At 45.7% G+C, this 24,989-nt stretch overlaps 1 protein-coding gene across 8 annotated transcripts in view; it reads left to right on the top strand.

The window, feature by feature from the left end:
• The first annotated feature begins 7,568 nt into the window (after window positions 1–7,568).
• Window positions 7,569–24,989, top strand: part of LOC147029146 (uncharacterized) — an 83,978-nt gene continuing 66,557 nt past the window's right edge. For 4 of the 8 annotated variants that reach the window (XM_085876273.1, XM_085876272.1, XM_085876271.1 and 1 more), the window contains exon 1: window positions 7,626–8,002. The gene's annotated coding sequence lies outside the window, so the exon portion shown is untranslated. Of the gene's footprint in view, window positions 8,003–24,989 lie in introns of all 8 variants that reach the window. The other 4 variants (XM_085876278.1, XM_085876276.1, XM_085876275.1 and 1 more) reach the window with 4 other exon arrangements.

The following is a 24,989-nucleotide window of genomic DNA, read 5'->3' as shown; positions in this document are numbered from 1 at the left end:
ACCCTCTCCTCGACTCCTCCTTCCTGGACCGACTTTAACCCTCGACCCTCATTCTCGACTCGACCTCATTTGCCTCCTCCTCAGACCCCGACCCCTCCCCATCACCACCTTCTCCTCGACCTCGACCTTCATGACTTTCTCCCTCGACCTCGACTTCATGACCTTCTCCTCGACTGACCTCATGACCTTCTCCTCGACCTGGACCTATCTTCCCGATCTTCCTCGACCTGACTTCATTTCCCTTCTCCCCTGACCTCCGACCTCGACTTTCATTTCCCTTCTCCTTCGACCACGACTGACCTCGACCCTCATTCCCTTCTTCCTCGACCTCGACCATTTCTCGGCCTTCTTCTCGCCATGACCCTGACCTCACTTCATTCTCCTTCCATCGACCGACTCATTCTCCTTCCCTCGCCTGACCTCGACTCACTTCTTCACCCCTTCGACCTCCCCTCCCCAGACTCTCATTCCCTTCTCCTCTCGACTACGACTCTCATTCGATCTTCCTCGACTCGACTCAGACTTCATTCGACTTCGATCTGACTCGACTCTCATTCGATCTCCTCGACTCGACTTCATTCCCTTTTCTCCTCGACTGACTTCATTCTCCCTTCCTCGACTACGACCTTGCTTTCTCCCTTCTCTGACTAATTTAATCTCCCTTTGCTCGATCTGACTGACCCCACCCTCATTCCTCGACCCTCGTCTGGATGACTTCATTTCCTCACCCCACCCCGACCCTCGACTTTTATTCTCCCTTCTCCTCGACTACGACTTTGATTTTCCACCCTCGACCCCTCGTCTCCCTTCTTCTTCCCCCACCCCACCCCACCCCTTGTTCTTCTTCTCGATCTTCGATTCCCCCACCCCACCCCTTCGACTTCATTCCTTCTTCCCCGACCTCGACTCGACTCATTCTTCTCACCCTCGACTTTCATCTCCCCACCCCACTCGACTTTGATATCACTCTCCTTCTTCTCTCGACCTCGACCATTTCTTCTCTCTCGACCCCACCCCACCCCTCGTCATTTCTTCCTTTCGACCCCAGACTCCCCATTCTCCCTCGCCCCCCTCCCCCTACCCCCATCCTCGGGCTCCTCTCTCTCCCCCCCACCCCACTCCCACCCTTTCTCCTCTTTCCTCCCACCCTCGCCTCTCCCCTCCCCCACCCCACCCCTCTCGCTCCCTCTCCCCCACCCCACCCCTCGTCTTCCCTTCTCCCCCCACCCCCACCCCACCCCTCTCGCCTCCCCTCCCCCCACCCCACCCCACCCCTCGGCCCTCGTCTCCCCCACCTCACCCACCCCTTTCCCCACCCCACCCTCGCTCTCTCACCCCACCCTCGCTTCCCTCTCTCCCCCACCCCACCCCACCTCTCTCGTCTTCTCCCCTCTCCCCCACCCCTACCCCCACCTCACCTCTCGCTCTCCCCTCTCCCCTCTCTGTTCCCACCCCACCCCACCCCTCGCTCCCCCTCTCCCCCACCCCACCCCACCCCACCCCTCGCTCCCTCTCCCCCCACCCCACCCCCACCCCACCCCGTCTCCCCTTCCCACCCCACCCCACCCCACCCCTCGCTTCCACCCCACCCCCACCCCTCGTTCTCCCTCCCCCACCCCACCCCACCCCACCCCCTCGCCTCCCCCCCCACCCCACCCTCCCACCCCACCCCTCGCCCTCCACCCCACCCCACCCCACCCCTCGTCCCCCACCCCACCCCACCTTTGCACCCTCGACTCCTCGACTCGACTTATTCCTTGCACCCTCGACCCCCACCCCACCTCATTCTCGCCTCCCCCCACCCCACCTTCATTCTCCTCACCCCCGTGACTCCCCCCCCCGACCCCACCTCATTCGGCTCCACCCCCCACCCCACCCCACCCCACCCCCTCGACTCCCCCCACCCCACCCCACCCTCGACTTCCCGATCGACTATCGACCTCGACCCTCGTTTCCCCCACCCCACCCCATCGAGACTCCTCGCTTCACTGACCCCAGACCCTCGCTCCAGATTGGTCGACTGACTCGACCCCCACCCCTCGACTCCACCCCCCACCCCACCCCCACTTCTCAGTCGATCTCGACCTGACTGACCCCACGACCCCGCCTCCATTCTCCCACCCTCGACCCCACCCCACGTCTCCACCCCACCGCCGACCCCCATTCTCTCTCGACCACCCCTGACCCCACTCATTCTCCACCCCTGACCCTCGCCCCACCCTCATCTCTCCCCCAGACCCCTCATTCCACCCCCACCCTCGCCATCCTCCCTCTCTCCCCACCCCTCGCTCCCTCTCCTCCACCCCTCGCCTCCCTTCTCCCCCAGACCCCATCCCACTCGGCTCTCCCTCCCCCCCACCCCCTGACCCCTCGCTCCCTCTCTCTCCCCCACCCCACCCCTCGTCCCCACTCCCCACCCCACCCTCTCGCTCCCCATTCTCCCTCCACCACCCACTCCCCCTCGCTCAATCCCTCAATTTCCCCCACCCCACCCCACCCTCGCCTCCCCTTCCCCCACCCCACCCCTCGCCCTCCCCTCTCCCCCACCTCTGACCCCCACCCTCCCCACCCCCATCCCCCTCCCCCACCTTTCCTCGACTCGACCGATGAGTACTCCTCGACTACCTTCCATCGACCTTCCTCCTCGACCTGACCTATGACTTTGTTTCTCCTCGACTCGACTGCCCGACTTCTCCTCCTCGACCGACCTTCTCCCTTATGACTCTTCTTCCTCGACCTGGACCCCGACCCCTTTCATGACTCTCTTCTTCGACCTGGACTGACTTCATGACCTTTTTCCCCTCGACCTCGACTTCATGACCTTCTCTCGCTCGACCTCGACCCTTTCGCCGATTCTTCTCCCCTGACCTCGACCCTTTCCCCGACCTTCTCTCTCGACTGACTGACTACCTGGATTCTCTCGACCCGACTTCATTTCTCCCTTCTCCCTCGACCTCGACCTCATTCTCCTTCCTCCCCGACCTCGACTTCATATTCTTCTTCCTCGACCCGACTTCCGCCTCATTCTCTCGACTGACTGACTCCCTTTCTCCGATCTCCCCGACCTCATTTCCCTTCTCTCGACTGACCTCATTCTTCTCGACTGACTTTCATTCTCCCCCGACCCCCACTTTCTCCCTCGACTGACCCTCATTCCTCTCCCCTCGACTCGACTGACTATTTCCTTCTTCCTCGACTTCCTCGACGACTCATTCTCCCTTCTCTCGACCTCGACTCCTTTGCTCTCCTTCTTCTCTCGACTGACTTTACCACCTTCCCTCGACTCGACCTCATTTCCCTTTTCCTCGACCTCGACCTCATTCCTTCCTCGACTCGACCTCGACTTCATTCCGATCTCTCGACTCATTCTCTTCCCCCTCGACCCTCGACCTCATTCCCTTCTCCTCGATCGACTCATTCTTCACGACTCGACCTCATTCCTTCTCCTCGACTCGACCCGACCCGTCATCTCTTCCTGGACTGACCTCGACTTCATTCCTCTTCACACCGACTGACCTCATCTCTTCTCCTCGACCCTCGCCCCTTTGATTGTTCCTCCCTTCCTCGACTCGCCGACCCCACCCCTCGCTCCCTCTCCTCCTCGACCTCGACTGACTCCTCATTTCTCTCCTGGACGACCCTCAATTTCTCCTGACCGACTGACCCCTGACTCCACCCCTCGACTGACCGACCTGCTTTCCTTTCTACCCTACCTCCCCTCGGCTCTCCCTTCTCTCCCCACCCCACCCCACCCTCGGCCCCCTCTCCTCCCCCACCCCACCCCTCGCCTCATTCTCCCTCACCCTGCACCCCACCCCTCACCTCCCCTCTCCCACCCTGCACCCCACCCCCTCGCTCCCTCTTCTCCCCCACCCCACCCCACCCTCTGGCCTCTCTCTCCCCCCTGACCCCACCCCATCTGACCCCTTTCTCCCCCCACCCCATTCCACTCGCTTCCCTTTCTCCCCCACCCTCTACTCCCACCCCTCGCTCCCTCTCCCCCACCCCGACCCCACCCCTCGCTCTCTCCCCACTCCCCACCCCATCCCTCACCTCCTCGCCTTCCCTCTCACCCCACCTCTTTCCTCCTTCACCCCATCTCTGACTCTGCCCCTCTCCCCCCAGACCTCGACCCGACCATCCTCTCCTGACCGACCCCGAGACCCCACCCCATTCCTCTTCCACCCCGACCCCAGACCCCTCGCTCCCTCTCCTCGACTGACCGAGGACTGACTTTCATCTTCTCCCCAGACCGACCTCCTCGCCTCGACTGACCCGACTGACTGAGACTCGACTCGACTTTCATTCTTCTCGACCTCGACTGACTGCCTCGCCCCACCCCACCCTCGACCGACTTTTTTCCTCGATTCGACCCACTCACGACTACCCTCGCTTCCCCCCACCCCACCCCACCCCTCGCCTTCCCCCCCCACCTCCCACTCCCACCCCCACCCCTTGCCTCTAATCCCCACCCCACCCACCCTCAGCCTCCCCCCACCCCACCCCCACCCTACCCCTTCGCTCTCCCCCACCCCACCCCTCCCCACCCTCCCCCACCCCACCCTCCCCACCTCTTCCCCCCTGACCCCACCCCTCGCTCCCTTCTCCCCCAGACCCCACCCCACCCCTCGTCTCCTCTCTCCCACCCCACCCCACCTCATTCGCTCCCTCTCCCCCAGACCCCACCCTCGCCTCCCTCTCTCCCCCACCCCACCCCTCGCTCTCCCCCTCTCCCCCCATCTCCACCCTCATTCCCCCTTCCTCCCCACCCCACCCCACCCCTCGCCTCCCTCTCTCCCCCCTGACCCCACCCCTCTTTGCCTTCCTCTCCCCACCCCTGACTCCCACCCCACCCCACCCTCGCTCCCATTCTCCCCCCACCCTCGACTACTCCCTCTTCCCCCCACCTCTTCACCCCTCGAATGACCTTCTCCCCTCTCTCCCCCACCCGACCCTGCTCTCCCCTCTCCCCAGACTGACTATTTCTTCTCGACTCCCTCGACTTTCATTTCCTTCCCCCACCCCGACCCCGACCCCTGCCTCTCTTCTCCCCCACTCCCACTCCCACCCCTTGAGCCCCTCTCCCCCACCCCGACCCTCATTTTCCCCTCGCCTCTCTCCCACTGACTTCATGCCACCCCACTGACCCTTGACTCATTCCCTTCTCCCCACTGACTTATAGACCCCACCCTCGCTCTTCTCCTTCTGACCTCGACTCGACTTTCATCTCTCTCACCCCTCGCCCCTTCATCTCCCACCCTCGACCCCACCCTCGACTTCATTCTCTCGACTCCTCGACTATTCTCTTCCCACCCCCACCCCTCGACCTCATTCCCCACCCCCACCCCACTCCTCGACTTATTCTCTTCTCTCGACTGACCCATTTCTTCCCACCCCTCGTCTCTCTCATTTCTACCTCGATCGATTCCCCACCCTTTTCTCGATCTCGACTTCTCTCCATTCTTCTCTCGATTCCTCGACTGCTGATTCGACTTCCCCTTCTCTCGACTGACCCACCCCACCCTCGACTGATCTTCCCTTCTCCCCCACCCCACTTTGTTCTCCACCTCTCGCCCATCCATCTCTCATTCCTCACCCCATTCCCACGACCCCCTTCCTCTCCCCACCGACCCCACCCTCGCTTCTCCTCTTCTTCCCCCACTCCACCCCACCGTACCCCATCCCACCCCACCCTCGCTCCTCTCCCCACCCCACCTCCCACCCCACCCCTCGCTCTCCCCCTCTCCCCCACCCCCACCCCCACACCCCACCTCGTCTCTCTTCTCCCCACCCCACCCTCCGCTCTTCCCCCACCCTTGCTCTCCTCTCCCCACCCCACCCTCGCCTCCCCTCTCCCCCACCCCCACCCCACCGCTCGCCTCCTCTCCCCACCCCACCCCACCCTCGCCTCTTCTCCCTGGCACCCCACCCCCTCGTTCCTCTTCCCCCACTCCCACCCCACCCCTCTCGCTCCCCTCTCTTCCCCCACCCCACGCTCCCTCACCCCACCCTCTACCCTCACCCTCGCTCCCCTCTCCCCACCCCAGCACCCTCGCCTCCCTCTCCCCCCACCCCACCCCACCCCCATCGCTCCTCGTCTTCCCCACCCCACCCCACCCCACCCCCACCCCTTCGCCTCCCTCTCCCCCACCCCACCCCCTCGCTTCCTCTCCCCCACCCCACCCCCACCCCCTCGCCTCCCCTTCTCCCCCACCCCATCCCCACCCCTCGTCTCCCTCTCCCCACCCCACCCCACCCCACCCTCCGCCTCCCCTTCTCCCCCCACCCCACCCCCACCCCACCCCTCGCCTCCTCTCCCCCACCCCACCCCTCCCCCCTCCCCCCACCCCACCTCCCTCCGCTCTCCCCCACCCCACCCCGCCCCACCCCACCCCACCCCACCCCTCGCCTCCCTCGACCACCCTGGCCCGCACTCCTCACCCCGACCCCTCGCCTCCCCCACACCACCCCGACCCCCACCCTCTGCTGCCTCCACCCCTCGACTCCCACCCTCGCCTCGACTTTGTTTCCTCGACCTCGACCTACGACTCGACTTTGTTCTCCCTCGACTCCGACCTCGATCGACTTTGCATTTCTCGACTCGACTTTCATCGACCCTCGACTACCCGACTCCCTTTCCCTCGACTGACTTTGTCATTTCCTCGACTCGACTACGATCTCGACTTTTGTCTTCTCCTCGACCTCGACTCCGACTTTCATACCGACTCCGGACTGACTCACCCGACTTTATTCTCGACTCGACTCGACTCCTCATTCCCTCGACCCGACTGATGACCTCGACTTTATTCTCCTCGACCTGGCCGACTGACTCGACTTTGTCTCTCGACTGACCCCCGACTTTCTATTCTCCCTCGACTGACTTCTCGACTTCATCTCCTCTCGACCTGGATGACCTCGACTGACTGACTATCTCCTCGACTACGACTGACTGACTATCGACTGACTTCTCGATCTCATCGACCTGAGACCCTGATGACTCATCTTGACCTCGACTGACTCCGTCTCCACCTAATCCCGACTCGACTCCCTGACATTTCCATCGACTCGACTGACCCCACTTCGCCACCCTCACGACTGACTGACTTCTCACGACTGACCGACCCTCCTCGCCTTCCACCCCACCCCTACCCTCGCTCTCCACCCCACCCTTCTACCCCTTTCGCTTCCACCCCACCCCCACCCCTACCCCTCGTTCCCCTCCACACCTCCCACCCCACCCCTCGTCTCCACCCCACCCCACCCCACCCCTTCGCCCTCCACCCCACCCCACCCCACTCCTCGCCTCCACCTCCCACCCCCACCCCACTCGCCTCCACCCCCCACCCCACCCCACCCCACCCCCTCGCTCTCCACCCCACCCCACCTCACCCCACCCCCCTCGGCTCCACCCCACCCCACCCCACCCCACCCCCTTCGCCTCCACCCCACCCCACCCTGGCACACCCCCTCGCCTCCACCTCGCCTCCACCCCACCCCACCCCTCGCCTCCACCCCACCCCACCCCACCCCTCGCCTCCACCTCGCCTCCACCCCACCCCACCCCTCGCCTCCACCCCACCCCACCCCTCGCCTCCCCTCTCCCCGGTTACATCCTTAAATGTATTCTCTGAATAACCGGATGTTCCCTCGATTCTTTAAATCTGTCTGAAAATTCAAAACGGGAATAGGGGGGGGGGCAGTGTAAAGTTATCATTATCATCATTATTATTATTATTATTTTACTTTCTATCGTTTACTTCCATTTTATTAATATATTTTCCGTTTTTGGTTGTAATCTTGAGTTCGGGTCCGTGGAGTTTGGGGAGAATCGGGACTCTGACTCCGTCAAGAAACAACAAACCGAGTAGGAAGAGGAAGAAGAGGAATATGTGGTAACAGGATAACGACGAAAAACTTCCGGGTGATCTTTTGAACCTTGTGCAGCAACTGCAACGCAGCTCGTGATCGTGGTGGTGGTGGTGGTCGTTCCTGAACTGCAGAGGTGTGTTCGAATTCTTATTTAATTTTGAGGAAGATTTAGAAAACGTTAATTTGAAGATAAAATAATTTATTTTCGATGATTATCTGGAAGGAAGAAAATTTTAAGTAATTTTTATTAAATGTTTGTTGTTGTGTTTGTTGATTTAATGAGGTGTTTGATGGAAACTTCCTTCCTGATCCCAAAAATACAAATAAAATGATCGTGTGGATCTAAAACGTTACATTCCTGGTTAACATTCCATCCATTGCTAAATTGGCGACCACGGGCGGGAAGTTCCCTCCTCTGGTTCGTCACATTGATCCGTGTCTGTGGACGACACATGGTGCTCTGTGTCTGTGGACGACACATGGTGCTCTGTGTCTGTGGACGACACGCGGTGCTCTGTCTGTGGACGACACGCGGTGCTCTGTGTCTGTGGACGACACGCGGTGCTCCGTGTCTGTGGACGACACGCGGTGCTCCGTGTCTGTGGACGACACGCGGTGCTCCGTGTCTGTGGACGACACGCGGTGCTCTGTGTCTGTGGACGACACGCGGTGCTCTGTGTCTGTGGACGACACGCGGTGCTCTATGTCTGTGGACGACACGCGGTGCTCTGTGTCTGTGGACGACACGCGGTGCTCTGTGTCTGTGGACGACACGCGGTGCTCTGTGTCTGTGGACGACACGCGGTGCTCTGTGTCTGTGGACGACACGCGGTGCTCTGTGTCTGTGGACGACACGCGGTGCTCTGTGTCTGTGGACGACACGCGGTGCTCTGTGTCTGTGGACGACACGCGGTGCTCTGTGTCTGTGGACGACACGCGGTGCTCTGTGTCTGTGGACGACACGCGGTGCTCTGTGTCTGTGGACGACACGCGGTGCTCTGTGTCTGTGGACGACACGCGGTGCTCTGTGTCTGTGGACGACACGCGGTGCTCTGTGTCTGTGGACGACACGCGGTGCTCTGTGTCTGTGGACGACACGCGGTGCTCTGTGTCTGTGGACGACACGCGGTGCTCTGTGTCTGTGGACGACACGCGGTGCTCTGTGTCTGTGGACGACACGCGGTGCTCTGTGTCTGTGGACGACACGCGGTGCTCTGTGTCTGTGGACGACACGCGGTGCTCTGTGTCTGTGGACGACACGCGGTGCTCTGTGTCTGTGGACGACACGCGGTGCTCTGTGTCTGTGGACGACACGCGGTGCTCTGTGTCTGTGGACGACACGCGGTGCTCTGTGTCTGTGGACGACACGCGGTGCTCTGTGTCTGTGGACGACACGCGGTGCTCTGTGTCTGTGGACGACACGCGGTGCTCTGTGTCTGTGGACGACACGCGGTGCTCTGTGTCTGTGGACGACACGCGGTGCTCTGTGTCTGTGGACGACACGCGGTGCTCTGTGTCTGTGGACGACACGCGGTGCTCTGTGTCTGTGGACGACACGCGGTGCTCTGTGTCTGTGGACGACACGCGGTGCTCTGTGTCTGTGGACGACACGCGGTGCTCTGTGTCTGTGGACGACACGCGGTGCTCTGTGTCTGTGGACGACACGCGGTGCTCCGTGTCTGTGGACGACACGCGGTGCTCCGTGTCTGTGGACGACACGCGGTGCTCCGTGTCTGTGGACGACACGCGGTGCTCCGTGTCTGTGGACGACACGCGGTGCTCCGTGTCTGTGGACGACACGCGGTGCTCCGTGTCTGTGGACGACACGCGGTGCTCCGTGTCTGTGGACGACACGCGGTGCTCCGTGTCTGTGGACGACACGCGGTGCTCCGTGTCTGTGGACGACACGCGGTGCTCCGTGTCTGTGGACGACACGCGGTGCTCCGTGTCTGTGGACGACACGCGGTGCTCTGTGTCTGTGGACGACACGCGGTGCTCTGTGTCTGTGGACGACACGCGGTGCTCCGTGTCGGTCTCCGAGACGAGAGGATGTGGAAGAGGTTAAGCAAGGGACATTGAAGCCCTTTGTGAACATCTCGATCTCTCGTGCGTTCGATTCATCAAGCTTTCCTTACCAAGAGTCATTCGGTCAAACCTGCACTCACGTCTGCCTGATGGGACTCCGAGAGCCACCAAGGGGAAGCTTCCATGGGTCTGCGTGATACAATGTTACACTTGTCTGAGTTGGTGGGGAAGGAGCCGGATCCACACTCTACACAAGGAAATACAACACAGGTGGAGGCCGTTCATCCCTTCATGCCTGTGTGGACACCATTCTAATTTATCCACACAAGATCCAAGGAAGAAAATACAAAAAAAATTAATTGATTCATGAATTTGTTTTATTTATATAATTTTCCCACCTCGTTTCTCACCTCACCCACATTCCAGACAGCACCGAGCTGACGTCAAACCCGCTCGGGTGTATTGTTGTTGTTGTAGTTTTTGTTTTTGGATTTTTTTTTTCTTCCCTCAGTGGAGGGGGCATGGGCTTGATTAAAAACACACATCAACCACACAACTCCCCTGAACAAGACCTCCACAAACAGCACTCCATACACATGCACACAATCCCCCATTAATGCTCAAACGACCTAAAAGTCCTGTCAACACCCCCCTACCTCTCCATCCCCATAACTTCCAGGTACCTATGCAATTCTAACTTAAACTTATCTTCTGTTTCTGCTGCCGTTACTTTTCTAGAGAGACCATTCCTTTCATTAATTACACTCTGAGTGAAAGTCACATCTGGCCCTTGGTTGTATCACTGTCTCCTCCATTGAATAATTCATATCGACTTATTTTATCTCAACCTTTCATCATCTTAAACATCTCAATCATATCTCCTTGTAACCGCCTCCTTTCTCGTGTAGAAAGCTCTTTTTCCATCAGCCGCTCCTCATCGCTCAGTTGAGCTCTGCCTGGAATCATTCCAGTCGTCCTGCACTGAAACCTCTGTATGGCATCTTTGTCCTTCCTGAGTTGTGGTGACCAGAACTGCACACAATATTTGAGATTTCCCCTCACTAAATTCCTGTGCAATGTAAACACCACCTCTTTTGATTTATAAATGATCCCCCTCCGAATACAACCAAAAACACTATTTCCTGCCTGATTACCTCCCATTTCTCTTGCCACCCCCAGATCCTTCTCCTGTGTGATGCACTCAAACATTAACCCTTGCATCCTTTTTTTTTTTTGTTTTGTACCAATGCAAACAAAAGAAATACACGTGTGGACACCAAAATATGTTTTTTTTTATCTCAGCAACTTTCTGGAAGAAAAAACTGATTGCATTATTTGAAAAATGTGCAAGTGTGCCAATATTTTTGGCCATGACAGAATCTCCAGAAACAAATCCCTGATCTCATGATCTCCATCCATTGTTTGGAGAGTTGAAGCGGCGGAGAAAATGAAGGATTTCATAGCAACTGGATTTAAACTGGGATGCAATGTATTTGCACCCTTTTTATTAACCTCCGCCATCTTCGAAGATGGATGGAGGTTACTGTTTTCACCCCTTTCTGTTTGTTTATTTGTTTGTTTGTTTGTTTGTTTGTTTGTGAACAGTATTACGGAAGAACTCCTCGACGAAACTTGGTGGGGGGGGGTTAGGTATGGTCCAAGGATCATGCCATTAAATTTTGGACTTGATTGGGTATGGTCCAAGGATCATGCCATTAATTTGGATCCCCCCCCCCCCCAAATAATTGTTAGAGAATTTTTTTTTTTTTGCATTTCCACATGTTTTAAGTGATTTCCACCCCCCCAAAAAAAAGTGAGAGAAAAATGTTTTTTTTGCATTTCTACATGTTTTAAGTGATTTCCAACCCCCCGAAAAATTTAGAGAAAAAAAAATTTTTTTGCATTTCTACATTTTTGAAGTGATTTCCAACCCCTCCCCGAAAAAATTGTTACCCCCCAAAAAGGGAATTTTTTTTGCATTTCTACATGTTTTAAGTGATTTCCAAGCCCCCCCAAAAATTGTTACCCTCCCCCAAAACAATTAGAGAAATTTTTTTTTTGCATTTCTATATGTTTTATGTGATTTCCACCCCCCCAAAAAAAGTTTGTGGAAAAAAAAATTTTCAACTTTTTTTTCAACAAAATTTCGATTTCTTTTTTTTGCATTTCTTCATGTTTTCAGTGATTTCCACCCCCCCCCCCCCAAAAAAAAATGTTGGAGAAAAGAACTACAACTCTGTCAGCACTGTTGATATCATATTTAATGAATAAGATATAAGGTTCACTTGAGTGACCCAGCAGTCTTGGTGGCGGGGGTTTTGCACTCTCCTGAGTGCTCCCCCTCCAGTTAACCTCCGCCATCGAAGATGGACGGAGGTTACTGTTTTCACCCCTGTCTGTTTGTTTGTTTGTGAACAGTATTACGGAAAAACTCCTGGACGGATTTTGACGAAACTTGGTGGGGGGGGGGGGGTGAGGTATGGTCCAAGGATCATGCCATGAGATTTCGGACTTGGTCCAAAGTCCAATATGCCCGCTTTGGCGGCCATTTAAAAAAATATTTGAATTTTTGTTTTTGCATTTCTCCATGTTTTAAGTGATTTCCAACCAAAAACAAATAAATATGTTAGAGAAAAAAAAACTTAGAAAATTTTGCAGCTTTTTTCCAAAAAATTTCGATTTTATTTGAAAAATATTTTAATTTTTTTTTTGCATTTCCACATGTTTTAAGTGATTTCCACCCCCCCCCCTGAAAAAAAAATAGTTGGAGAAAAAAAAAATTTTGCAACTTTTTTTTTTCAACAAAATTTCGATTTTTTTTTTCTTTGCATTTCTACATGTTGTAAGTGATTTCCAACAAAAAACATGCCAAAATTATAATCGTGGCTAATTTTGGAACTTCAGGTGGATATACCCACGTAAAATCAATTTCTGTCTCAAGGAATCGAGTTATGACGAATGAATTGAGTATTTAAAAGTAAAAGGGAAAGTTGCAAACTATAACTCTTGAGCACTGTTGACGTCAAATTGAATGAATAGGATATCAGGTTCACTTGAGTGACCCAGCAGTATTGGCGGCGGAGGTTTTGCACTCAACAGAGTGCACCCCTTCTAGTTTCATGCTGTGATGTTGGCTGATTTCCAAGCAGATGGAAGATGAGCTATGGTAAATAACAGGGTGAAAAGAGCAGAGAGAGGAAGCGCAAAAGCTGCAGAGAAGGGTTTTTCGGACACGTGAACTGATGCCTTCCCGTCCAGTTGCAGAATCAGTCGAGGGTTGCCAGAAACGCTTCCACCTTTTCAGGTGCAAAAGAGACAATTTCGGATCAGTTTGGTCTGACTGGGTGAGTCTGTGTGAAGACAGGGAGGGGTTCAGGACACAATATTTTGATTTGTGGAACAATTCTCAGGCTGAATTAATATTGGCAGCTGGGGATATGGAAGACCAGTCCTTGAAGTGTTGAAAAAAAGAAACCATGAATACGCAAAGCGTGAATGTCGAAGCAGGTCACATTTTGTAGACCGTGAATGTTGAATCCACGAATGTTGGAGTTCCACAGTATATGCTTTTTGGCTACGTGGTATTTCACTCGGCCATGAGGTGCAAGCTTGGTCGGAAAAGCCAAGATAGCCATGTCAACCATTATGTCGTAGCCCTTTTAGGTCGGCCCATTAAAGGTGTGCTCCATCGAAGAATTGGTCCACAGTCCAATGGTGAGTGAAAGGGGAATGGCGTTATGTATTATCTGTGACTCAGGATCCAGAGGCCATAAGGGCGGTTGTACTGAGGAGAGGGGAGGAGTTATCCCGGAATTGACACCAAAAAGCTATGCTCCTTGGCCCGCTGTTCCTTCCAGAGCCATGCCCTCTCTGCTCCTCCAAACCAGACATTGCAGAAATAGCACGGGATGTTCTCCAGCCTGAGCTGCCAGGACTGCAGAGGGGACTCCCCCTGTACACTTTCAGATTTGTCCCAACAACACTCTTCTGTCGTGTCTGATCAGGCCCTGTGGCTTTAAAGGATCTCTGGTTCATTTGTTTGATTGAGGGGCACATCAATGGTTGTGTGTTTATGGGTTTTATTTTTGATCAGCTCGCCACGCTCACCTCTCCACACGGCGTTACAGAAATTGACGTCACAGACTTGCTTTATTTGCATCATTTACACCAATCATAATTCAAACATTTATTTGTTGTATCGGTGTTATTATATTTATTTAAAATGAGCAAATACCACCTTTAATTTTGCTTATGGGGGAAGAAGGAGAGAGAGTGAGGAGGGGTGGGGAGAAGGGAAGACAGCATGAGGTGAAAGGAATGAAAGATCGACGTACGATGGAGCATTATGTCCCACCCGGACACATCTGGAGCCAAGCTTCCTGGAGACAAATGCTGCTTGGAGACTTCCGAGGACAAACCCTGCCCGGAATCAAACACCGTCCAGACATAACCATTGTCTGGATTTGTCCAGATTCAGAGAGACGGGTGGGTAAAATGAGAGAGGTATGGGAGAAGGGTGCTGTTCCATTGGAAGTGGGGAGGGAGAGAGAGAGAGAGAGAGAGAGAGAGAGAGAGAGAGAGAGAGAGAGAGAGAGAGAGAGAGAGAGAGAGAGAGAGAGAGAGAGAGAGAGAGAGAGAGAGAGAGAGAGAGAGAGAGAGAGAGAGAGAGAGAGAGAGAGAGAGAGAGAGAGAGAGGGAGAGAGAGAGAGATATATATATATATATATATATATATATATATATATATATATATATATATATATATATATGGTATATATGGTATGTATTGTTGTGGGCTGGGAGTCGGTGGCGAGCACGACCTCGTCGTCTCCCACCAGACTCCCGGAAATGTAGGCCGTCGCTCCGGATAACTCCGAAGCCGGCAGGTCGATTCACCGACCGTTGTCGCCAATATTTCAACCACGTAAGTAGGGTGAATATACTGATTCTGGCTCACTTTTCCCCATGTAAGTGAATGGGGGATTTTCAGCGATTTAATTTTTTTCCCCGAAAAATAAACCCCCTTTTTATCCCAAGGTATATTTATTTGTCTCCCCTTTTTACCTCGGGGCACTCTTTTCAAATAACCAATGCAATAGGTTAATGATTTGTTCCAGTCGTAAAGTGGTAATGTGATTTGTTAATGGTGATTCTAAAGAAATATCTGAAACATGTTAGCATCGGGGCACTCTTTTTCAAATAACCAATGCATATTGTTTCGCTCACTCATTGAACCGATAAAGATTTGTTCATTCTCAAATTCCTTCAATAGTTTAATTTTCTTTGCACAATCATCCCCATCTGAAATATTTAAAAATAAAACAATTGAATCTTTCCATTATTTAACATAACCCTTTTGTGCCATTGTGAAATGATATCCTTCTCTTAATGCTCTTGTTTGACCACCTCCTGAGCCACATATCATTTTGAGATAATAGTAAATTGTTTTTCGATTGTTCAATTGATAACCATCAAAGTTTTCAGTCTATTCAAGGATATTTATTTTTTTCTTTACATCCTCTAACTTACAAGTTTCTAAATTGATTCGCTTATTTGTTTCATTTACCTTTGTTTTAGTTATTTTTTCAATAAGACTTATTTGATATGTTTCACATTCATTATGTTTTCCATTTATATACCAAGACTGAGATTTTCTCCACTCTTTAGTTTGATAAATACTTGGTTTGACCATTTATATATTGTGAAAAACGCAGCGGTAGCCCTTGAAAACCCTAACCCATCTTCCCATCGTTAAAACACAATCTATTTTATACACTCTATCATACAATATCCATATGGAATACAATCTATTCCATTATCTAAAATAAATCTCTTGTCAGCAAAGGCTCCTAATGCCTTTTTATTTACTTCTTCAATATATATCTTATGTTTATAACTTCTTATTGTATTCATTTTCCTATATTCTTCTCTGTTATTCATCAAACAATTATAATAATTTCTAAAAGTTATTGATTTCTTTATTACATATTTCTTTATTCCCTTCAACCTGTTATCAATCTGATCACCATACTAATAAGCAATGCCTTTGCTCTCAATCCAATAAACTCACTCATTTCTTTTCCACCCAACTCATCCTTAAACTTACCAATAACCTTTTCATTCTTTTTTGAAAATAACTCTCTCTTCTTTCTAAAATTACTTGTATCATATACTCCAATATTTTTCTTCATATCTTTATAAACATCATCAGTTTTTGTATCTGGGATAAAACTATCAGTGTCCAGATACAACAATGAAACATTTTCACCATACTCTTTCTTTAAGCCATTATACAAATAAATCATACATCAATATCTTTGATAAATCAAGAACTGCTGTTCCAATAGAAATTGGTTTATCCATTCCAATACTTTCCTTTTCCATATGAATAGCAGAAAAGTTCTCTGAAAAAAACCTCTTCTCTCTTAAAACTTGGTTTATTTATCAATTGAGAATCTTCTTTCCAAGATGTTGCAAATCTAATGTTTTGCCTGTTTTTCACATTCTCCATTGTCTTTTCAAGGACAGCATTATTCATCAATTTATAGAATTCCCCTTCAAAATTTACTTTTATATTTGTTCTCGTATCTGTATTGAATTTAATATACTTTTTCATCCAAGGACTTTGTTTAAATTTTAAACTCTATGAATTTTAGCGACTCTCAATCCTTCTCTCAAAAACTGTTTCAAGCTTCTCTGATGCAAAACACATCCCTCTTTATCATAGAATGTTGTTAATAACTTTTCTGTGTATTTGCCTTTAATATTAAAACTTTTATTATAATCACTTAACCATTCTTTCTTTGGGGTTTTTTTTCTCACATGCAAAAGGAAGGTCTTTATGCTTATTATGAAGATCACTCGGGTACCTCAAATCAACTTCAAAATAATAACCTTCTGCTTCCTCATTCAGTTCCTCTTGAGAAGAAATAACAATATTCATCAAAGCCTTTTCATAATCCTTTTCTTCCACCCACTCCAATTTACCAAAACGCAGAGTTTGAGACATTGCCCATCCATGCAAATTATTGGCATCAAAATACATCAAATAATTACTTTCTTTTTCACTATCATAATTTGGAAGATATTTATTATTTGATTTCGCATATCTTTTTGAACATACTTGTGAAATTCCACCTCTCTTCGACTTCTCATTCATCAAAAGCGTATCGACGTCACTGATTAAATCTATATCTTGTTTTGTCATTTTCAACATTGCACTCCAAGCTAAACCAGGAGCTGTGAAATAGTGGGCAGGATCTAATCCATAACAAGTTTTATTTTGACAGAGTGCTCTAAAAGCTTCAAACACATCAGCTAACAATAAAACATCTGTGTTAGATACAAATCATGATATTCTCCAAGGTTCTTTATCTTAAATATTTTCCAAATTTCTTGTGCGTGTTTATATTCCTTATCACTTATCTCTTCTTCATAAAGGTTATTATAGAAACTTTCTTTTGAAGGAAGTTGTGTTTCTTTAAATCTCATCAATGAATCCAATAATCATAAGGATCAATTCCCTTACTTGTAAGAATTTTCTCTTTACTTTGAATTTCATTCCTTGTTTGAATTTCCTCTCCAGTTAGAATTCTCTCTTTAATCAGAATTTCATCTTTAATCAGAATTTCCTCTTCAGTTAGAATCTCATTCATTGTTTGAATTTTCTTTATTATGAGAATTTCATCTTCAGTTAGAATTTCTTCATTAATTTCCTCATTAATTAGAATTTCCTCTTTACTTTGAATTCTCTCTTTAATCTGAATTTCCTCTTTAGTTAGAATTTCCTCTTTTGGAAAAGACCCCGTGGAGCTTAGATTTGATGTGGTGTTTCCATAAACTTGTAAGAATCTAGAAACCTAATACGAGTTAAAGGTTTTGTGAATATCATTTTGTAAATGAAATATACTTTTGACTTGTGTTTGTTATGGCAGAAATATTCCCTGGTATTTTTGAAAGTTCATTTATTAATAGATGTGAAGACCACAAGGGGAAAACCAGAGATGTCAGGATAAGTCAATTTTGAAGAAACTGAAAAACAAAGTTTCAAGACTTTGGTGGACTGTTTAATAACTGTCATATAGATTTCTTTTCCAGTAAAAGGAAAAGTGATCATTGGCCGATCAAATTAAGCATGTAGCATTTGCCAAGCTTCTGTGTTATTTAATTTAAGAGCAAAGAACGAATCAATGTTGCAAACTGACATCACTGGTTATTCCCTTGTTTAATAATTGCCATGCAATTTTAACCCAGGATGTGCAGCAAATTCATGCTTGTTGGTTATTAGCATACATTACATGACTTTGGTGATGACAGATTATTTTTTTCAACATTAAACGGTCATTGTTTTTTGTTTGATTGGTGTTCAACGCCATACTCAAAGGAATTCCGCTTATATGACGACAGATTCTCCATTTCTTTCTCCGTACTACTTAATATGATGGAAAACCGGGAGGAAACCAAGGATAAACCACCCCCGCGATAGCCGAAGTCACCTCATGTGACTCCCTCATATACCCAAGCAGGTTAATTGGGCGGTGGGTACATCAAATGAGGATGGGTACTCAGACACGCTAACCATTAAGCCACGGCGTAGGTCCCATAAAAGTCACAATAAAGGTTTGGCCAGGCTTGAACCACGATATGCACCAATGACGGAGCCCATGATATAACCAAATAGGCTATTGTAGGGCTCAGACTTTATGCTGTGAAAGTTTTACAACCTTTCATTTTTTAGTTTCTCAACTCTGAATATTATGGTGGAACAGTTAACATGATTGAAAGGGAGATAACCAGGAGTAAAGTACTGACAACTCTGGGTTTCGACTTGTTCAGCTCTGACAACACTTGTTTTTTCATTTCACAGCTAAACTTTATACCATATAAATTATGTGACATCCCTGGTTATTTGTTAAAGTAATATTGTGAGAGGAAACCTAATGTTGCCAACTATTGGCAGGTGCAATAACCTTGAAATTTATAAAAAGTGACATCTCTGGTTTTCCCCTTGTGGTCTTCATGTGTATCATAGTTGGCGCTGTTGTGAAGAAAGACTTGAATAAAAGAAGGGAATTTATAATTAAGATTGCAACCGGAATGAGCGGGACCTCTATATTTACCAGAAAGATGACAATAATCCCTGACTTTAGACTCCTCAATTTCCTCCTCACAAATATGACAGATATTGTTCTTTCTAAATTCTAATTTTTCTTCTTCGGTTCATTTCATTGGTTCATTTGTTTCTTTCATTAATTTCGTTGGTCTCATACAATCCTTTTCTAATCGTTTCATAAACTCTTGTGAAGCTTTTTTCCACTATTTTGTTCAAGTTTATTATACTTTTCTCCAACAGATGACTTGATATAATAACAGAAACCACAAGGAATATGTTTTTGATATTTATTTGTATATGATTCTTTTGGATTTGTAGAAGCAGTATTTATCTTTTTTAGGATACAATCAAAATCAGCGTATATCACAAATGGGTGCATGATCGGTTCATAATCATCTTAAAAAGAAATCTTTTCACCAGGTTGTAGGCATTGTAATTACAGCTGATTTATGATGACTACAATATTTTTCAATGTTGTTCTAATCGTTCTTTTGTCTGAAATGAATGAAGACATCGCTTACAAGGATATATTTTGTTTGCTGTTCTGAATACCTGAGAAGAGATTAATCTTGATAAATTATTGATGTATGTATAATGTGAATTCTTTCCAACACTAAAATATAAAAGATCAATGTGAGTTTCTTCATTTTTATCATTGTTTGAAATTTTTAATATTTGAACTTTGTTTGTATCCGTTAATCCATATACATTAATAGAAAGATTATCCTTTTTCTCAAAATTAGGAATATCTGTTCGTGGCATTGGGAATTTAAAATCTTTAATGTCCAAGGTATTGTCATATTTCATATATTGTTATACTCTTTCTGAATTACAATTTGGTGGATGGAAGTGAGCAAGAACAGAGCAGAGAAAACATTTATTGTCTTTGTTCTTAATATTAACAACTGCCTTCTTTAGTTTCATTTCTTTTGGTAATTCAATATAAGAAGAAGCTTTAAGAGGGTTTGATTTTAGAATGTGGATATCTAAAAAGATGATTTTAAAAATATTAAATCCACTTCCTACCACTGTATTGTCAACATCCTCCTCTTGTCTTGATCGTTCTTCATAAACCACACTATTCAAAAAATCTTGAAATTATGTTATAAAATGAAGATCTGTTCTCATATAATGAGTTTGTTCTTCATCTTGTCTTTTCATATTCATTTTCACTCCCATATGAAACTTTAAAGTTTTCATTTCTTTTAATGTCTTGTTAATAACTTTTTAAACATCAGGTTTCACTATTTCAATTGATTGAGCTATTGATGATGGACCGGGTTCTCCAAATTGAGAAATTCATCATTTTTATATGCCCTTTAAATGCCCCATCAGTGTTTTCAATATAATAGTTTCCCTTTCCTTTAAACTCATTTTTCTTGTGTTTTTGTGATTGAAGGTGATTCTTATCACTACTCTTCAAAACATCCTTTGAGCAGATATCACAATGTTTTCTTTCCAACTCAAGAGGAGATATTTGATGAAATAGATTAAATGTGTGTTTGTTGGTTCAAAGGTGTTTTTTTATAATATTTATATTCATGATTACAAACATCGCAGTATGTTGTGTTCACCATATTTATATCATAAAACTTTGCTGAAACTAAAATTTTCTTCATAAAAATTTCGTTTAATTTACAGGTGAATCTGTGCTTAAAACCATTTTATCCTCCAACTTTTTTCACTTAATAAATACAATGTTTCAAGACATAAAAGACGTTTCAATCAATCTCCTCGTATGTAAAAGATATTGAGAAATATGTCAAGGATGTAAAATTGAACAAAGATATAACAACTATTGGATAAAAACAATTATGGTAAATAATGAGTTCCTCAATTTCCTTCAGTGGAAGGGCTTTTAGTATACCTGGAAGAACATTAATTAAAGTATCTCCAACAAAAGTTTCTCCTCTCCTTCTGGTTATACATTCAAAACGAGAAAAAGCAATGAAACAAGAAAAAGTATCAAAAAATAAAAACCTTATGGATGAAGCTTAAGAAAGAAAAGATACGACCATCTGTAATATGCAAGGAGAAATTTTTTTTTTTCAACAACCCAAAAGATGTAAATCCTGATGAAATAAAGGATGTTAATATATCAGGTGAAATGACATTTCATTCAATGGTTGTCAAGGATCATTTTAAAATTACCTTTAACATAAAAAATGTTGCAGTTGAATCTGGTGATGGAAAAAAAGTATCTAGATATCAATGGTAATGTTGTTTCTACGAATTAAATATGAGTCAATATTCAACTGATGATTTTGAAGATCATGAGTTTGAGTTCAAACGTATGAGAGTATCGATGATTCGAAAAAAGAATTTTAGTTGAAGTAAAGTTTTACTTTATAAATATGCTGGACTTCCCTGATTCTCCATATGACAAATTTGAGAATTGTCCTGCGTGTGAAAGATGTGGATTAAACAGTCAAAAGCGAAAACAATGTATATTCTGTGATTATCTTCGAATTAATGAAAATAAAAAATAAAAAACATTATTTTAGATTTACACCAAAGATGAATTACTTAACAAGATTGATTAGAGAAATGAATGTAAAGTATGAGGGTGATAACACACCCTTCCTGACAAGGGAAGAAACTGAAGGTATTGGAGAAATGTTCAAAGGATGGTTGTTATATATTATTCACGATTGTCATTTTCAGGGAAATATCAACACAAGATATTGTAAAAATAAAATAATTGATTATTATCTTGAAATTAAACCTGAACTGAGGATAAAATATAGAGTTAAGAAATTAAATAACCTGTTTTCCAAATATATAAATGAATGATTTTTTTACCCATTTGGGAAAATAAGATAAAATTTAACAATCATAAAAATCTTCCAAATTCATGAAGATGTCTCATAGTGGGTTCAAGCGGATGTGGAAAAACCTGCTTACTTTTAAAGATTCTCCGAACTCCCAACTTTTTAGATTATGATAATTTAATAATTTTCACAAAGTTGAGTTTTAAACCTGAGTATCAACAACTCTCACAAGGTTTTAATGCTGGTCTTCAAAAAGAAGATATAATCGGTTTATTTAAACTTCAAAAAAACCTAAATGATTACAATATTGAAGATATAATACAACTATTTTGTGATACACAGAGATATAAAAAGAAATCAAAACCGATAACTTGTATTCTTAGTGATAATACGGATGATATACCATCTCCCCAAGATTTGGATAAATCAAAAAAGAACCTCGTTATCTTTGATGATTGTATTAATGAGAGAAACCAAACGGTAATGGACAGCGACTACACAAGAGGGAGACACTCTTCTTGTTATTGTATTTATCTTAGTCAATCATACTTTCAACTTCCTCATCGTTCCATCAGAAACAATGCTAATACTTTTATTTTATTCAAGTTAAATTCAATAGATAATAACAATTTTGGAGAGATAATTGTTCTACATTATGCAGTAAAAAGGAATTTGGGGATTTCATGAAGCACACGACTGAAAATAAAAATATATTGTTGTGAAACAAGATGAGATATTAAGTGATATTTTCCAATAAATAGATGGATGTGAAAGAAAGAACAAGAAGATTCAAGGAACATCAAGAGTTGGTTTCAAAAGTTGTAAAACAACAGGAAGACATAAAGAAGAAACACAGACAGAAACTAATGGGTGAAGAAGCATTTGAAAGAAAACAAGAGAAATTTTTTAAAACAAGAGAAAACCACTTTTAAAAACTTCCAAAGAAAAAATTATCGATGTTTCCACAGTTCCCACAATAGAATATACTCCTAAAGATTTCAGTCAAATGACGGAGGAAGAATTAGAGCATATAGGGTAATTAGAATATGATGAGGACTATTTCAACAACTGGAAGAGATTAATCGATCCCCTGATTATATTGTGAATGCTCTTCAAAACAATGAATATTCAGCGGATTCAAAAACCAAAACAGGACTCATTCCAACAGAACAACCAGCAATATTTCATCTTATTCAAGAAAAGGTATTGATATTGAATGATGAATTAAGGTTATTGTGGTCTGCTCAACCCCCTGTTGAACTAACCCCCAGATTAATGTTTCTTCTCACAAAAGATGGAAGACGATCTTCAACTGTGAGGAATGAATCAAAGTATTTTGATAAACCATTGGATAAGGAATATATTGATGATAGAGTATATATTGATCTGCTGAACTATGTTGCTTTTCGGGTTAGTCTTTCTGGGAAACGTAGCAAGAATGAGAAGGAGAAACACATTATTCAGGCTTGAAGTATCCTGAGTTCAGGTATGAGTTTTCTTCCAAATGACCCATCGCAATTAGTTAATAGACTGTTATTGTTGTTAGGTAGTAAGAAGGCTGGAAATAACAATTGTTTTAATGAAGCATCAGCCATTTTGGACCAGTTGATGAACATGAAAATAATTAATAAATATCAATATAAAGACATTTTATCTCATTAAATAAGATGCGAAGCACAATCCTTAGTTTCAATTTCACAACAAGCGACCACACATCTTCATTCCCATACCCACTACAACTTGACCCAACAAAAGAATATGAGGCATCTTTATTGTCCATGGAAACTTATAATACCTTATTTAATATAACTGATAAAAATGACAAGTTTAGTTATAATCCCGGAAGTGGATACAAAACGATAACAGTCTCACCCGGAGCATATGAGATTTCTCAAATATCTTCCGAAATTGCTCGTCTTATGAAAGAACAGGGTGAGGAACCAAAAAATATTGTGATAGACATTCAAAAACATACTTCAAAATCAACGATTAAAGTTAAAAATAACTACAAGGTTGATTTCACAATTGATAATTCATTTAGAGAGTTATTGGGTTTCTCCTCAAAAAAGATTGAAACTAATGGGACGTTTTACAGTGATAATGTCATTCAAATATCCTCAGCAATAAATTCGGTGTTAATTCACTGTGATTTGATTGATGGTGCTTATAATGATGGAAAAAAAACAAATGCAATATTTTCATTCAGCGCATACTCAACCCCAATTGGTTATAAATTCAATATGGAACCCAAAAATTTGGTTTATCTCCCTGTGTCAGGAAAAACCATACACAGAGTAAATTTTAGGATAACCGACCAAGATAATCGTATGATTTCTTTTAATGGAGAAGTTATATCCATCAGAATTCACCTCCGTGAAGTTTTCCAAGAAATAAATACGATGGTTATTGTGAGGAAACACGAGTTGGGAAAATATAAAATAATTACAGGGGATGGGATGTTCCTTTCCCCATACTACAAGGGTGAAGGTATGTATCTTGGTAGAGGATACTATAAACCTAAGAGACAAAGGGGTGTTGGACATCAATTTCGAGGAGATGGGATAATTGATACTCTCATGGGTATTGGTTCAACTATTCTAAAACATAAAGATCTAATTGGTTCAACTGCTTCTGCTGTGGGAAATGTAGCAGGTGCTGTAAAGAGCATAAAAGATGCCCAGAAGGAATCTCATAAATTACAAGCAATAAAAGAAATTAAGAAAGGCAAAACTCAGTTGTCCCCCCAAGAACGACAGAAAATAATTCGAATACTTGGATCAGGGTTTCAAAAGTTTTAACATCTTTTTTTCCTAAATAAATACAAGTATGGAAGCAATTGATAGTATATTTGATTTGGATGATACTATTATTATCTCAAACTCCACTAAAAAAGAAGATTACTTCAAGGTAAATGCAATAACTGGAACAGACTGGAATACGAATGGTACAAAAAGGTTTGAAATAAAAAATCAACAAACCTATTTGAATCTCTCCGAAAGTTTCTTGTTGTGTAAATTTAAATTCACTAAAGCTGGGAATAACACAAACGCTACACTTGTAAATGATTTCTTCTGGAAAATGTTTGATTGTGTGCGTTTGTATATTGGAAAACAAGAAGTTGAAGCGGTTGATTATGTCTCTGCTGTATCTGAAATGATGAAATTTACACTCTATACATTCAGTGATAGAATGGGAAAGGGGTCTGTCGAAGG

This window comes from Eptatretus burgeri, chromosome 4, assembly GCF_056783735.1.
Source record: "Eptatretus burgeri isolate ZD-2024b chromosome 4, Ebu_testis_v1, whole genome shotgun sequence".
In the NCBI taxonomy this organism is placed as follows: domain Eukaryota; kingdom Metazoa; phylum Chordata; class Myxini; order Myxiniformes; family Myxinidae; genus Eptatretus; species Eptatretus burgeri.
Note: the sequence above shows the minus strand (reverse complement) of the source record. Positions and strands in the feature narration are given on the sequence as shown.